The sequence below is a fragment of the Apis mellifera genome, linkage group LG1 (assembly GCF_003254395.2).
Source record: "Apis mellifera strain DH4 linkage group LG1, Amel_HAv3.1, whole genome shotgun sequence".
Lineage (NCBI taxonomy): Eukaryota > Metazoa > Arthropoda > Insecta > Hymenoptera > Apidae > Apis > Apis mellifera.
Window position 1 is genome coordinate 1,208,967 of NC_037638.1, and position 12,060 is coordinate 1,221,026.

Sequence of the window (12,060 nt, forward strand, 5' to 3'; positions counted from 1 at the left end):
ATACATTTAAAATGATATAATTCATCCAAATTTTGCAAATCATCGTGTGAATTTTTATCCACAGCAATATCTTGTTCTATCAAATCCACCAGAAATGTATCATATAAATTTTGTTTGGTATCAACTTGGAGAGTTAGATATAATAATTACTTTACTTCACCTAGTACCTTTGGAAAAGTATAATATATACATATATTTTCCTTTCTAAACTATTAATCTCACCTTTACAAAGTTCAAACATTTTCTAAATCATATCCATAATAAATAGCTTAATAAATTTAATTTACTTCGATACTTCGAAATCCATTTGAAAGAGGCAAAGTGTATTCCCCTTTCTAAATTATTAATACCAAATTTTTACAAAGCGTTAATAAATAATAAATTGCAATTTAAATTACTTTCAATTTCCAGTGTCCATACTTCTCCATTTAAAATCATACAACTCATCGAAAATGCGTAAAAAATTATAAATCTACGAATTTCAATCTACAATTCTATGAAATTCACTTGGAAGGAGAAACTATTAGTATCAAGTTTTTTCAAAGCGTTAATAAATAATAAATAATAAATCGTACAATTCAAAATACTCGTCGCAAATCATCCCTCGAATTTCCATCTACAATTCTGTCAAATCCAGTTGAAAGAAGCAAAGTATATCTCCTTTTCTAAATTAATTAGTATTGACATCTACAATTTTATTAACTCAATTTGAAAAAATATATTTCCCTTTCTAAATTATTAATATCAATTTTTTATAAAGCGTTAATAAATAATAAATCGTAGAATTCAAACGCGTAAAATAGTCATCACAAATCGTGCCACAAATTTCCATTTACAATTCTATCAAATCCAGTTGAAAGAAACAAAGTATATCTCCTTTTCTAAATTATTTAATATCAACATTTATAATTTTATCAAATCGATTTGGAAAAATATATTTCCCTTTCTGAATTATTAAATTATCAAATTTTTACAAAGCGTTAATGAGTAATAAATCATACAATTCAAAATAGTCATCGCAAATCGTGCCATGAATTTCCATCTACAATTCTATCAAATCCAGTTGGAAGAAGCAAAGTATATCTCCTTTTCTAAACTATTAATATCAATTTTTTACAAAGCGTTAATAAATAATAAATCATAGAATTTAAACGCGTAAAATAGTCATCACAAATCGTGCCACAAATTTCCATCTACAATTCTATCAAATCCAGTTGAAAGAAACAAAGTATATCTCCTTTTCTAAATTATTAAATATCAACATCTATAATAATTTTATCGAATCAATTTGGAACGAGAAAAATATATTTCCCTAAAATATATTTCTAAATTAATATCAACTTTTTACAAAGCATTAATAAATAATAAATCGTAGAATTCAGACGCGTAAAATAGTCATCACAAATCGTGTCACGAATTTCCATCCAGTTGAAAGAAGCAAAATATATCTCTTTTTCTAAATTATTAAGTATCAACATCTACAATTTTATCAAATCAATTTGAAAATTATCAAAAATATATTTCCCTTTCTAAATTACTAATATCAAATTTTTACGAAGCGTTAATAAACAATAATAAACAATAAATTCGTAGAATTCAAACGCGTAAGATAAAACAAAATCGCGCCACGAATTTCCATCATCCATCACGGACAATTCAATATCAAACCCATTTCGGAAGAAGCAACAAAACGTGGCCGTATACGGAATCGTAACGCTCGGTATCGGAGGAGGCCGTACCCGAGAGGAGTACGAAAAACGGCGGTCGTAAAGGGTTAAAGCCTTACCTCCCCTCCCTCCCCTCCCCCCCTCCACTCTCCGTCCGCGCTGCAACGTGGCCGCTTTTTCGCCCCGCGATGTACGCCGCGATATACACACGCGCTTTCGGCGAGGTCGGCCAGGCCTGGAAACAATGGGCGAATGGGATACGCCGGTTGGCCGTCGTTAAGAATACGGGAATCCGCGCTCTATCGGCCGCTATTGCATATTATCTGGCCTGCCTCGAGAGAGGGAGGGAGGAGGGAGGGGGCGCACACGGGCCGTAGAGTATGGCAAACGAATTATCATGGTAATCACAGAACGGTAGCCGCTCGTACTCGGGGGTCAGACCGATGCCACCAGATTGCGCCGGCTATACTCGTCGTAGGTGGACACCGGCCTGCTGTATCCACTGGTGTACCTACCCCCCCCCCTTTCCAGTCCTCCGGTAACCAAACCGGCGATTTCTGTGCTGTGCGATCAACGAGTTCGTCAATTGGAACGAATTTACTAGAGAAAATTTAGGACGGAATAGTCGAAACATTTCTACCGACTTCGAACTGTGCAGTTGTAATACGATAATCGCGAGCGTACAGTTTCTTGGAAAATGGAAACGTTATATGCGAATTAAAGGGGACACGAGAAACGAGAGAGAGAGAGAGAAAGAGAGAGGGAGGGGAGGGGAAGATAGAAAGTAATGGAGCATGGGGAAAAAAGGCTAGGTCGGGCGGTGGGATTGAGAATCGCTGACTGGCCGGGGAGATAAGAAAGTCGTGATCCCGGGTAGCGCAGGCACCGCATCGTAACAGATACACATCTCGTATGCTCCGAATTAATAAATAATAATGCAATATCGTCGGCCGGGCCGAGTCGACCTACCGGTCAACCTGCCGTGCGCCGCGTAATATATATCGGCAAAAGCGTTTCGATTCGCTTTTCGTTCCCCGTGCAGGGGAAAATATTATATAGGAGAGAGAGAGAGAGAAAAAAGGGAATAAAGAAAAAGGATAATATATATATATATATATATATACGAATAATAATCTCTTTCTTAGAAATGGACGTTTAATTACACTTGTGCTCAAAGTGCAACAATTTCCTCTCGAAACAGTCGCAACAAATTCTCCCTCCAGCTTGATAAATATATTCCCAAGTATCGAGACCCGCGCCTTATTTCTCGAACGATAATATTTCACTTCTGGATAACCACGTACGTTTAACGCGTCCTCGCGGGACCGGTCGCCGGTTTCTCCATCCGTTACGTTTCTATTATCCGTAATGAGTGTGAACTTTACCTCACGAACACGACAGTGATAGATCATTTCTCCGTGATTTTTTTTCTCTTCTCTCTCTCTCTCTCTCTCTCTCTCTCTCTCTCTCTCTTTAAACGAGAAACGTGAAACGAGCCTCGCGTGGAAATAACGTTTAATAGTGAAAACAAGGGCTCGCTATAAATTAACCGCAGGGGCCTCGATGTGCGTGTAATCGTTGGCTAAATGCGTCAGAGACGACGGATAATCGCGCGTTCTGCGCAGGTCGTGGAAGAGAGCAGATATAATACCGCGCAGCGATGATGTTCGAAGAACTACAACGTACATCGAGCGGAGAAAATTCGTCTTCAAATTCGTATGTTGAGAAAAAGTCAAATTTGTGTAACATTTATAAAAGTTAAAAGTTTAAATACTTTTTCTTACGTATGTTCTCTTATATATGTAGAGGCGGACAGCTAATCGGATAATTGATCGGTCACGTTTCAATAGTTGAGAAATATCCCGTAAATTTATTAAGAATTTCAATTAAAATTATAAATTATCGATAAGTTGTTTTTTTTCTTTTTAAATTAAACTTCAAGTTGAGTAATTACTTCAGTAGTTGGAAATTCATTCGCGATTGCAATAATTTGTCGATGATATTTTTTTTTGTAGGTTCTACGTGATAATATGAAAAGTAGAAACTTTCTACTTTTTTTTTAAATTAAATTAAAATTAATTTGTTCTATCCGGTGAATTCTTTAATCCAGCTATCATTGTTTATTTATTACATTTTGGAGAAATAATATTCTTAATATGCGATATAACTTCTTATCTTTTCTTTATTTTATTTTATAATTTTCAATTTGTTCAGGCTTATATCACGTCTATCGGATAATTTATAGGATTGTCGAGGACATTTAGAAATACCTCTCTTCAGATCCTTTCTCAAGATCCAGTTTATCATGCGTTTGTCAAATTCGAAGCGCTTTCCAAGTTAACTACCTGCTACAACTTTTCTTCTACATCTATCTTATTCTGTTTTGGTTATTCAAAGCTTCGAATCACAAATATTTATATATACCTTTTACATACCGATTATTAATTAATTGCAATATTAATTTCACCTATATATTTTCAATAAATCTCAGATACATAACCTCAAAAGCAGAAAGAAAAAAAAATAATTTCGTACAATCAATTCCTATTATTCCATCAATCTCAATTACACCTAAATTAAATCAACATGGAAGAAAATCGATGTAAAAATATTCCTCTTAAAAAAAAAGAAAAAGATAAGATCCAAAATAAAATCTTACCAACATCTTTTCATCGAAATATTCTCCCCTTTCGAGGAGAACACGAGAATCTCGAAGAGTCGAAACAAAGAGGAGAAAAGTTAGCGAAAAATCGGTGGCGACACGCCGCGTGTCAAATGTCAGACACAACGCGATAAGGATCTGAGAAGTGTCCCTCCTCCTTCTCCTTCGTACGAAGGTTGCGGAGTCCTCTAGCGTGGACTCATTACCGGCGAGAGAGAGAGAGAGAGAGAGAGAGAGAGGCAGAGCAGGATAGGATGCGCATCGGTCCGACGACGCTCTATTATGCCGCGAAACAATGGTCGCCGTGGCGCGGCCGTCACGTTGCCGGGAAATAGTTGGTCGCCGCGTTAAGGACCGGCAACATCGCCTCTTCATACGGCCGCCGTGTAATGGAATATAATCGGAATATGGCGGGGCGAGCGAGAAATACGACGATACGCGTCGATCCCATTTCCGCCGCGAGGGAGAAGAGAATATTTCGTGAAACGTTTCTTCCCTTGAAATAAGGAACAAGGAACGTTTGCTTCAATTTCGAATTTCAAAGGATTTTATATAAAGAAGGAGGATTCAATTTTCAAGGATACTTTGTATCCTTACTTCGTTCTTGGTTAATTTAAAGATAACCTATATTCAGTTGGAACGCTTTGTCGACTGACACCGCACGTTTCGCACGTAAGAGATACATTTGAATATTCAAAATCGTAAATATTATGTTCGTTTGTAAGTAAATATTTTCGAAGCTGTTAATTATTTCGATTTATTATTAGACGCTTACTTGATTAATAAATAATGAAAGTTGGAAGAGTTTTACGATTATCGCGGAAAGAACGTTTTCGCCAGGCCTTTGTCGACGATCCTGACATCTATGTAATAATAGAAGAGCTGTAATTCGAATATTTGCGAAGTAAATATTTTCGAAGCTGTTAATTACTTCGATTAAACTATCGTTACGAATCATAATTAGTCTACACTGTATTCAAAAATAACATTTTTTTTTTGTATCATAATAGAAGAGCTATAAATATTCAAAATCGAAAAAATTATTTTCATTTACGAAGTAATCATTTTCTTTCAAAATACTTGCAGTGTTCGCGCAAGGATTATTGTAATAATCGGTGAACGGATGAGTATTCATCGACGACACGTATTCGATCAATCTTTCAAGACTGTTCGCTGTTGGAAAAACGACGATATTTGACACCACACGTTTCATGGTAATAAAAGAGCTATAATTCAAAAATTATTCTCATTTATGAAGTTAATGTAATCTCTTAAGATTGGAAGCTGATACTATTAATTATCTTGATATTAATGTACGTGCAAGCATCTTATTTTTAAATTAAACTTGCGCAGAAATTACGAGAAATAGAAATATTTTTATCGTACATCGATACGTTAGAATTCCCTGGATTCTGCGCATGCGCTGGATCCATCATTGTTCGGTATAAATAAACACGAAGGAGGGGAAAAGAAAAATAGACGTTTCAAATTTCAAATTGACCATTAATCGGATCCGCATTCCTCGCAGCGCATCGAACGGACGAACGAAGTGACTCGGGTTGCGCGATAATTAATTTTCAATCAAGTTAGCAGTCCCTAGCTAAGTATCTTTTAAACGCTGCAATAAAATTAACGATTCGCCACGTTTTAATTAACCGCTTCTTACTTATTTTCCATATCAATCTTTTCAGCGTGCCTAAGCTGCTTCCCGCTTATTTTCCGTATCAATCTTTTCGCGTGCCTAAGCTGCTTCCTTGCTCTTCAACTTCTTCTCTAAAAGGAGAAAAAACAAAGAAAGAAAACTAATTAATTACGTAATACGAATAAAATAAATATTAACGAATCGACCAACGTAAGCGAAGAAAGAAAATTTTTTCTCTCGAGTTCAACTTGGAAGAACGAATAAAGCGTAGGAAAATTTTTGAAAAATTTTTTCGGGGGAGAGAAAGAAAGCAACATCCGTCTATCCCGCGTTCGGCCGGATGCTCGCCGTAAATTAACTCTAATTCGTTGAACAGAACCGGTTGGGGAAAAATAGCGTGTGTTACAATCGCGGGTACGAAGGTCTTGCTCGCCTCCGCTCGAGGGTGAAAGCTTCCGATCTCCTCCGAGTGTACGGATCGCTTACCGGGCGTAGTTGTTTCTCGAACGGCTCGAGGCAATCTCTCTCTCTCTCTCTCTCTCTTTCTATCCGTCTATCTCTCTCTCCAGACTCTCGTTCCTTCCATTTGCCATTTCTCTTTCCACTTCTCGATTCTCGAGAGCCTCCCCGCTGGGCTAGGTCAGGCTCGCACCTGCCTCGCGCGGCCACCTGCGCCTGCAAAAGTTCATAATACACTTTCCAGGATTTGCCGTTTACCGTTACATCTTAGCCTTATTGTTTATCGCTCCGGCCTCTTCTTTACCGACGGGGGTCCGAGGAAAATAATCGTATCCGCGATTATTACGGAACGGAGTTGCAAGGTCGTTTCGTGATCATCCTCCTCCTCCTCCATCATCACGATTTCCGCCATCCTCGCGATAAATTGTGCGAGGTCGAAAATTATCGAGAGAAAATTTCTTTTTCAATTTTTCTTTCTTTCATCGAGTTTTAACGTGGTTTTAGGTTTGGGTTTAAATCGAGGTTGAATGGATGCATTTCGAAACACTTGTTGTTGTTGACGAGCGAATGATTCGAACGAAAACGGGCGAAAGGTGGCGCAATCGTAGGAACGTGTTCGATTCTCCTTGGCGAGAGTCGTCAAACAACGGGAAGCGCATCGTTACCGTGCTCTTAAATTGCGGGGAGATGAATCCTCGATTTTCGCTCTTTTATCGGCAGATGAGACGAGATCGGTGAATAATCGCTCGGTTATTCACCATTATTGGATGCAAACGGCACGATTCTATTCTTTCGATAGACAATGTCGATAGAAATGGTTGAATAGAATCTAACGAGATATCGGTCAACAGAGAAACGTAAAAATTAGAAAACAAATTTTCTTCTTGGTTATATTTCATTCGATTCACTTTTTCAATCTATTATGCTTGTATATTTAAATTTCTTCCAAGGTTAATCAAATCTTATAAAAAATATAAGAATTGCAAAAAGTAACTTTGTAACGATATCATGTTTTTATATGTGTGCACGAATCATTTTCTATATATATATATCAAATATACGAAATACGAATACAAAAGTCTCGCTCTTCCCATCTTTCCCCCGGAGCAATGCAAATAACGTTTATTCGAAGCGTTTCGTTCGTTCGGACACCGGTATAAATTTCCTTGGCGCATTAGTCGAAGCGATCTCGCAACGTTGCTTACACTCGCAGCCAAGTAGATTTATCTATCTAACATTTCTGTTTGGTGGCAGCACCGTCAGCGGCCGCTGATGCGTAAACGCAGATTTCGTTGGAGGTTAGCCTTCCGAGAAAGTTGAAATTCCTCGAGGCGTTCCCTGAGGGTCCAATTATCTCTTCTGCATATTCCCTAATAACAGCTGGCCTGGTTAGCAATGGTCCATTCGAGTTTATTTGCCGGCCGAGTTTCTGCAGCTGCCTCCACTCGATTTTTCGACTTCCATTCGCTCCTCTCTTTTTTTTTCCTCGAAATATCGGGATCGATATTTTTTTTCCCCCCATCGGGAGAATCTTTCGAAATTTTTCCTTCGGAATGTTTCGTCATCGAATCGATCTTATTATCCCACTCGGATTATCGTGCCAGAAGTAAGAAAGGTATCCCTCGAAGCGTCCAATTATCCGTCTCGCGTCGATGCATCGATGATCACCAGCCTGCCCAAAGTAGATCAAAGATTCTCTCCCAACAACGAGATCTTGAGGTAAAATATTCCCATTTATCACGCGAGTACCTATTCTCTCGTTACAATCGTGTTCGATTTCCTCGAAAGGTAATCACGTTATCGATTTTCACATCATCACGTTTTTACCCTAACGTATAATATTAATCGCACGCAACATTCGACAATTTAATTTCCACGGTTTGAACGCGCTATAAATTTACTTCATTTTATCCTCCGCGTTCCTTGTTCCCGCGTTTTTACCACGCGCGATCGGTAATACGATCCTTCTCCTTCTCCGTTTCCAAAAAAGAATCGAAGCATTTTCGAAGCAGGGCGGGGAAGAGGAGAGAGCGTGACTCGCCTTGGGACCGCCTCGCTCTTATGCAGATCCGGAGAGAGAGAGAGAGAGAGTTTTAGAGGGAACCCCCGAGCATCCAATTATCTCTTCCGCATGTTCGCTAATAATTGCCAGTCTAACCCCAACTAGCGGTGATCCATCGAATTGATTTTCCTCCAGTCCTCGGTTTCTGCAGCTGTTCCCTCTCTCTCTCTCTCTGTCTGACTTCTTACACACGAAATCGCGGCCAAGTCTCTCGGCCAACTCTTTCCAGGGTCAATTAAAATACCGATGACGATCGTCCGCACAGCGAGGATTTACGAGCTTGCTGATCCTCGGCTCCTGATCGTTCATCCGACGGTCAACAGTGGTGTCGAAGTCCACCGCCTGGCTTGCGTTTATCATTGCGTGTGTATACACATACACGCTCTCTCTCGTTATTCAACTGCCCTTGGAAATGTAAACATAAATACTTCTCTCCTTTTCTTTTATTATTATTACCAAGCTCGCTGTTATTATTGTTATTGTTGTTGTTATTGGCAACTCGAGAAGCGTTTTATTACTAACTGTACGACTATACGAAGTTTATTTTTCTAAAAGGCAAGGGCAAAGAAACAATTCGGAGAGCGCGACGCGTTCGAAGACGTGCAGGGACGAATACGGAACGGTTATCTGGTTATTCAGAGCCACTAATTTAACTTCTCCCTAGGAGAGAGAGAGAGAGAGAGCGGTTCGTTGGAAGTCGGGGCGATATCGAAAATTCGCGGAATCCGATAAAAGCGGCTGGTTACGCTCGGCCGGTAGGTTAGTAGCAGCGATAGTTGAACCGGTCTTCGTAATAAATAAACCAAGTCCCTAATGGATCTTAAGCCGGCAACAATGGGTTTGGCCGGCTTCTGGACATGTTTACGAACACACGCCTAACCTATCTGCCGTATGCAGATGCGCCTGTGTGCAGAGAGAAAGAAAGAGAGAGATTCGGATCTATAAGGAGCGCATATACGCGTGATAGCAACATTTGCGCATCCGAGTGCATCGATCTATCCCCTTCCCCCTTTTTCGCTCGCGAATCTCGATCGAGATCGATATTATTAAAGTATCCTTTACATCCAATATGGCGGACGAGTGGAAGGAAGATATTTAAAAATAGTAGGAATTTTTAGAGAGGATTTTGAGACGGAGGGGGGAACCCATTCTCGGTTGCAGACGAACTGCAACGAGTACCGCATTCATTACCCCTTATCTTTCCTGGTTGCCAGCTACCAGAGGAGGCAACCACCTCCTCTCCTTCCTACAACACGTTCCACTTCGGATTTTCGTGCCTTTGCGCGAGCGTGCATATCGGATGCGGCGATAATTTTGACGAGGCTTACACGGTTTCGGTATTAATATTCAGAAGGTACCGATATTATACAACACGAGATAACAGAAACCGTGGATTGATCCGACTTGGAAGGATTACACAAGGATTCTTTGCCGAACATTTCCTGTTACGATCCATCGATTTTTCGAGGAAATTTTATTCCAAAAACGTAAAGTAGGGACGAAAGAAAATAGTTCTCGAAACATTAAAAAAAAAATTATTAAAAAGAAAAATCCATCGTTATTTATATAATTTGCATTATTCACGAAAAAGAATGATGGTTGGAAATATCGAGCCGACTCGATATCGAAAATCGAACGAAAAACTCGAGGAAGGAAATCACGAATCGAGATGAGAATCGACAAATATACCGTGTAATCGAGACTGGCTTATTGTTAGGTATCCTAAGGTTATTCGTTTCCCCATTGAACTGCAAATTAAAGCCGGGGAGAAGATGGCCGAGGAGAGATACTATTGGCGTCGCGAAATTATGTTAGCCGCCGCTCCGATTGAACGCTACCTGCGAGGAGGGAAAAGGACGAGAGCGAGAACGAGAGCGAGAGAGAGAGAGAGCGAGAGCGAGGCCGAGGGCGAGATAAGCAATGCTATCTGCATGCGAGGGGGGTATACGAGTAACGAGCGAGTTAGCGGCCGATATGAATGTACGTCGTCTAATAAGGACACCACCAGTCTGATTGCGGGCTTTCCTTTGCCCGCGCGATACCGCCGACTTGCATTAGCTATTTTTCCTCTTCCCTTTTTTTCCCCTCTCAACTCGCTCGATCGAGGAGCGATTCCCTTTTAATCGAGTCAGGAAGTCTCCTCGACGTTCGAGATAAAGTGCCCCCTCCTCCCGTCAAACTTACAAATTAAAGTAATAATAATAATAGTAATAATAATAAACGTCGAGGATATTAAATGATCCCATTCAATCTGGTGTAATTCGTTCGTAAAGATCACGTTTAAAATATCTCCCAATAAGATGATAATGTTGATCGATGCTAATTGTAAATATCGATATTTTATTAAGCGATCGTTTCTTGTAATTGGTTCGTTCAGACGATTATGCATATGCTTTATATGCTATTTTCACGCCCGCGCGATATCAAACGCTTCCTCCGACGGAAAAACCGAGACAGAATGGAGATACAAGTAGGAGATATAGAGCTAATAAGCTGTATATACAGTGGGACAAAACAGAAGTGTAAACGCGTATCCAGCTGTCGTTGTCCCAATGGAGCGCGATGAATTTCAAAGAAGTGGCGCGAGGATTATACTCGTCGCTCGATACTTTGCACGTCTTCTTCCCGAGCCCTTGGGAATAGAGTTATTTTTCACGGGAATCCATGAAAGGGTCCGCCATCAACGTGAAATCAACCGACCACCTTCCCTTGGGTTTTCTTCTGTAATCCGAGATGGAGTTGGATACGGGTATTCCAAATAAGAAGAGTATACATGCTCGAGTTCAAACGAAGATACCTCGTCCAAACGTTTATATCTTTTTTAATCCGTCGAGGCTTGCTTCGAAAGATAACATCGTGTGCGTTGTAATTATATATCGAGCGTGAAGATCAATTCGAATGATTTTATATATATATACGCGCTGTCGAACGTTTTGAGAGAAAGTGTTGGATCTAAAAAATATTAGTTATTCAACCGCCTCTTGTTCGAGCTTGAACACGCTTGACCGCGTAACATATGTTCAGTTTGCCTTGGTACACTTGGCCTGTAACGAACGATGACACGTTAAATTAGAAGTTACTGCAGCATTGTTCGCCACAGGAAAGTATGCGACACGCGCGAAACTGTTGTTCGTGCGCCGTAAAGCTGCGCAAGAAACGTGGAATACGAGAAAGCGAAGAAGTTTTATTTCCACTTGCGCGGTCGGCAGGATTTCTTTTCGATATTCGTTTCGTTTCGTTTCGCAGGTATTAACGGTTCAAATTTTAATTATCTCTCGTTGAACGAATACACAGAAATCTAAGTGCAGTTTCGCGTAACGAACGATCGTTTTACGATATAAATGGATAACCTCGTAGACGTACACTGGTTTTGAGGTTAAGAGCGGAGCGAACAACGATTCGCCAGTTTTCCTCCTCGTTGATTCATTACGACAGTAAAGTTCACGTAATAACAATGCGTATGGGTCTCGCGAAGTTGATTCTAGACGTTTCAAATTGTTTTCCCGTGTTTTATAGCGAGCCTCTAAACAGATCTCCCCGATACATCTACAAGATGATATATTACGGC

The 12,060-nt window shown here is 39.9% G+C and overlaps 1 protein-coding gene and 1 long non-coding RNA gene across 3 annotated transcripts in view; both read left to right on the forward strand.

Annotated features, from left to right (window-relative positions):
* The window catches only part of LOC726912 (protein cortex), a 212,469-nt gene that overhangs the window by 36,168 nt on the left and 164,241 nt on the right, over nucleotides 1–12,060 (forward strand). The gene's annotated exons all lie outside the window — the stretch shown is intronic.
* On the forward strand, nucleotides 4,376–5,980 carry LOC102655442. 2 transcript variants are annotated; one of them, XR_407455.3, is made up of 4 exons: nucleotides 4,376–5,001; nucleotides 5,097–5,233; nucleotides 5,416–5,543; nucleotides 5,683–5,980. It is a non-coding gene; the product is annotated as an uncharacterized LOC102655442 (long non-coding RNA). The 2 variants fall into 2 exon arrangements; XR_003304627.1 differs by having other exon boundaries at nucleotides 5,416–5,980.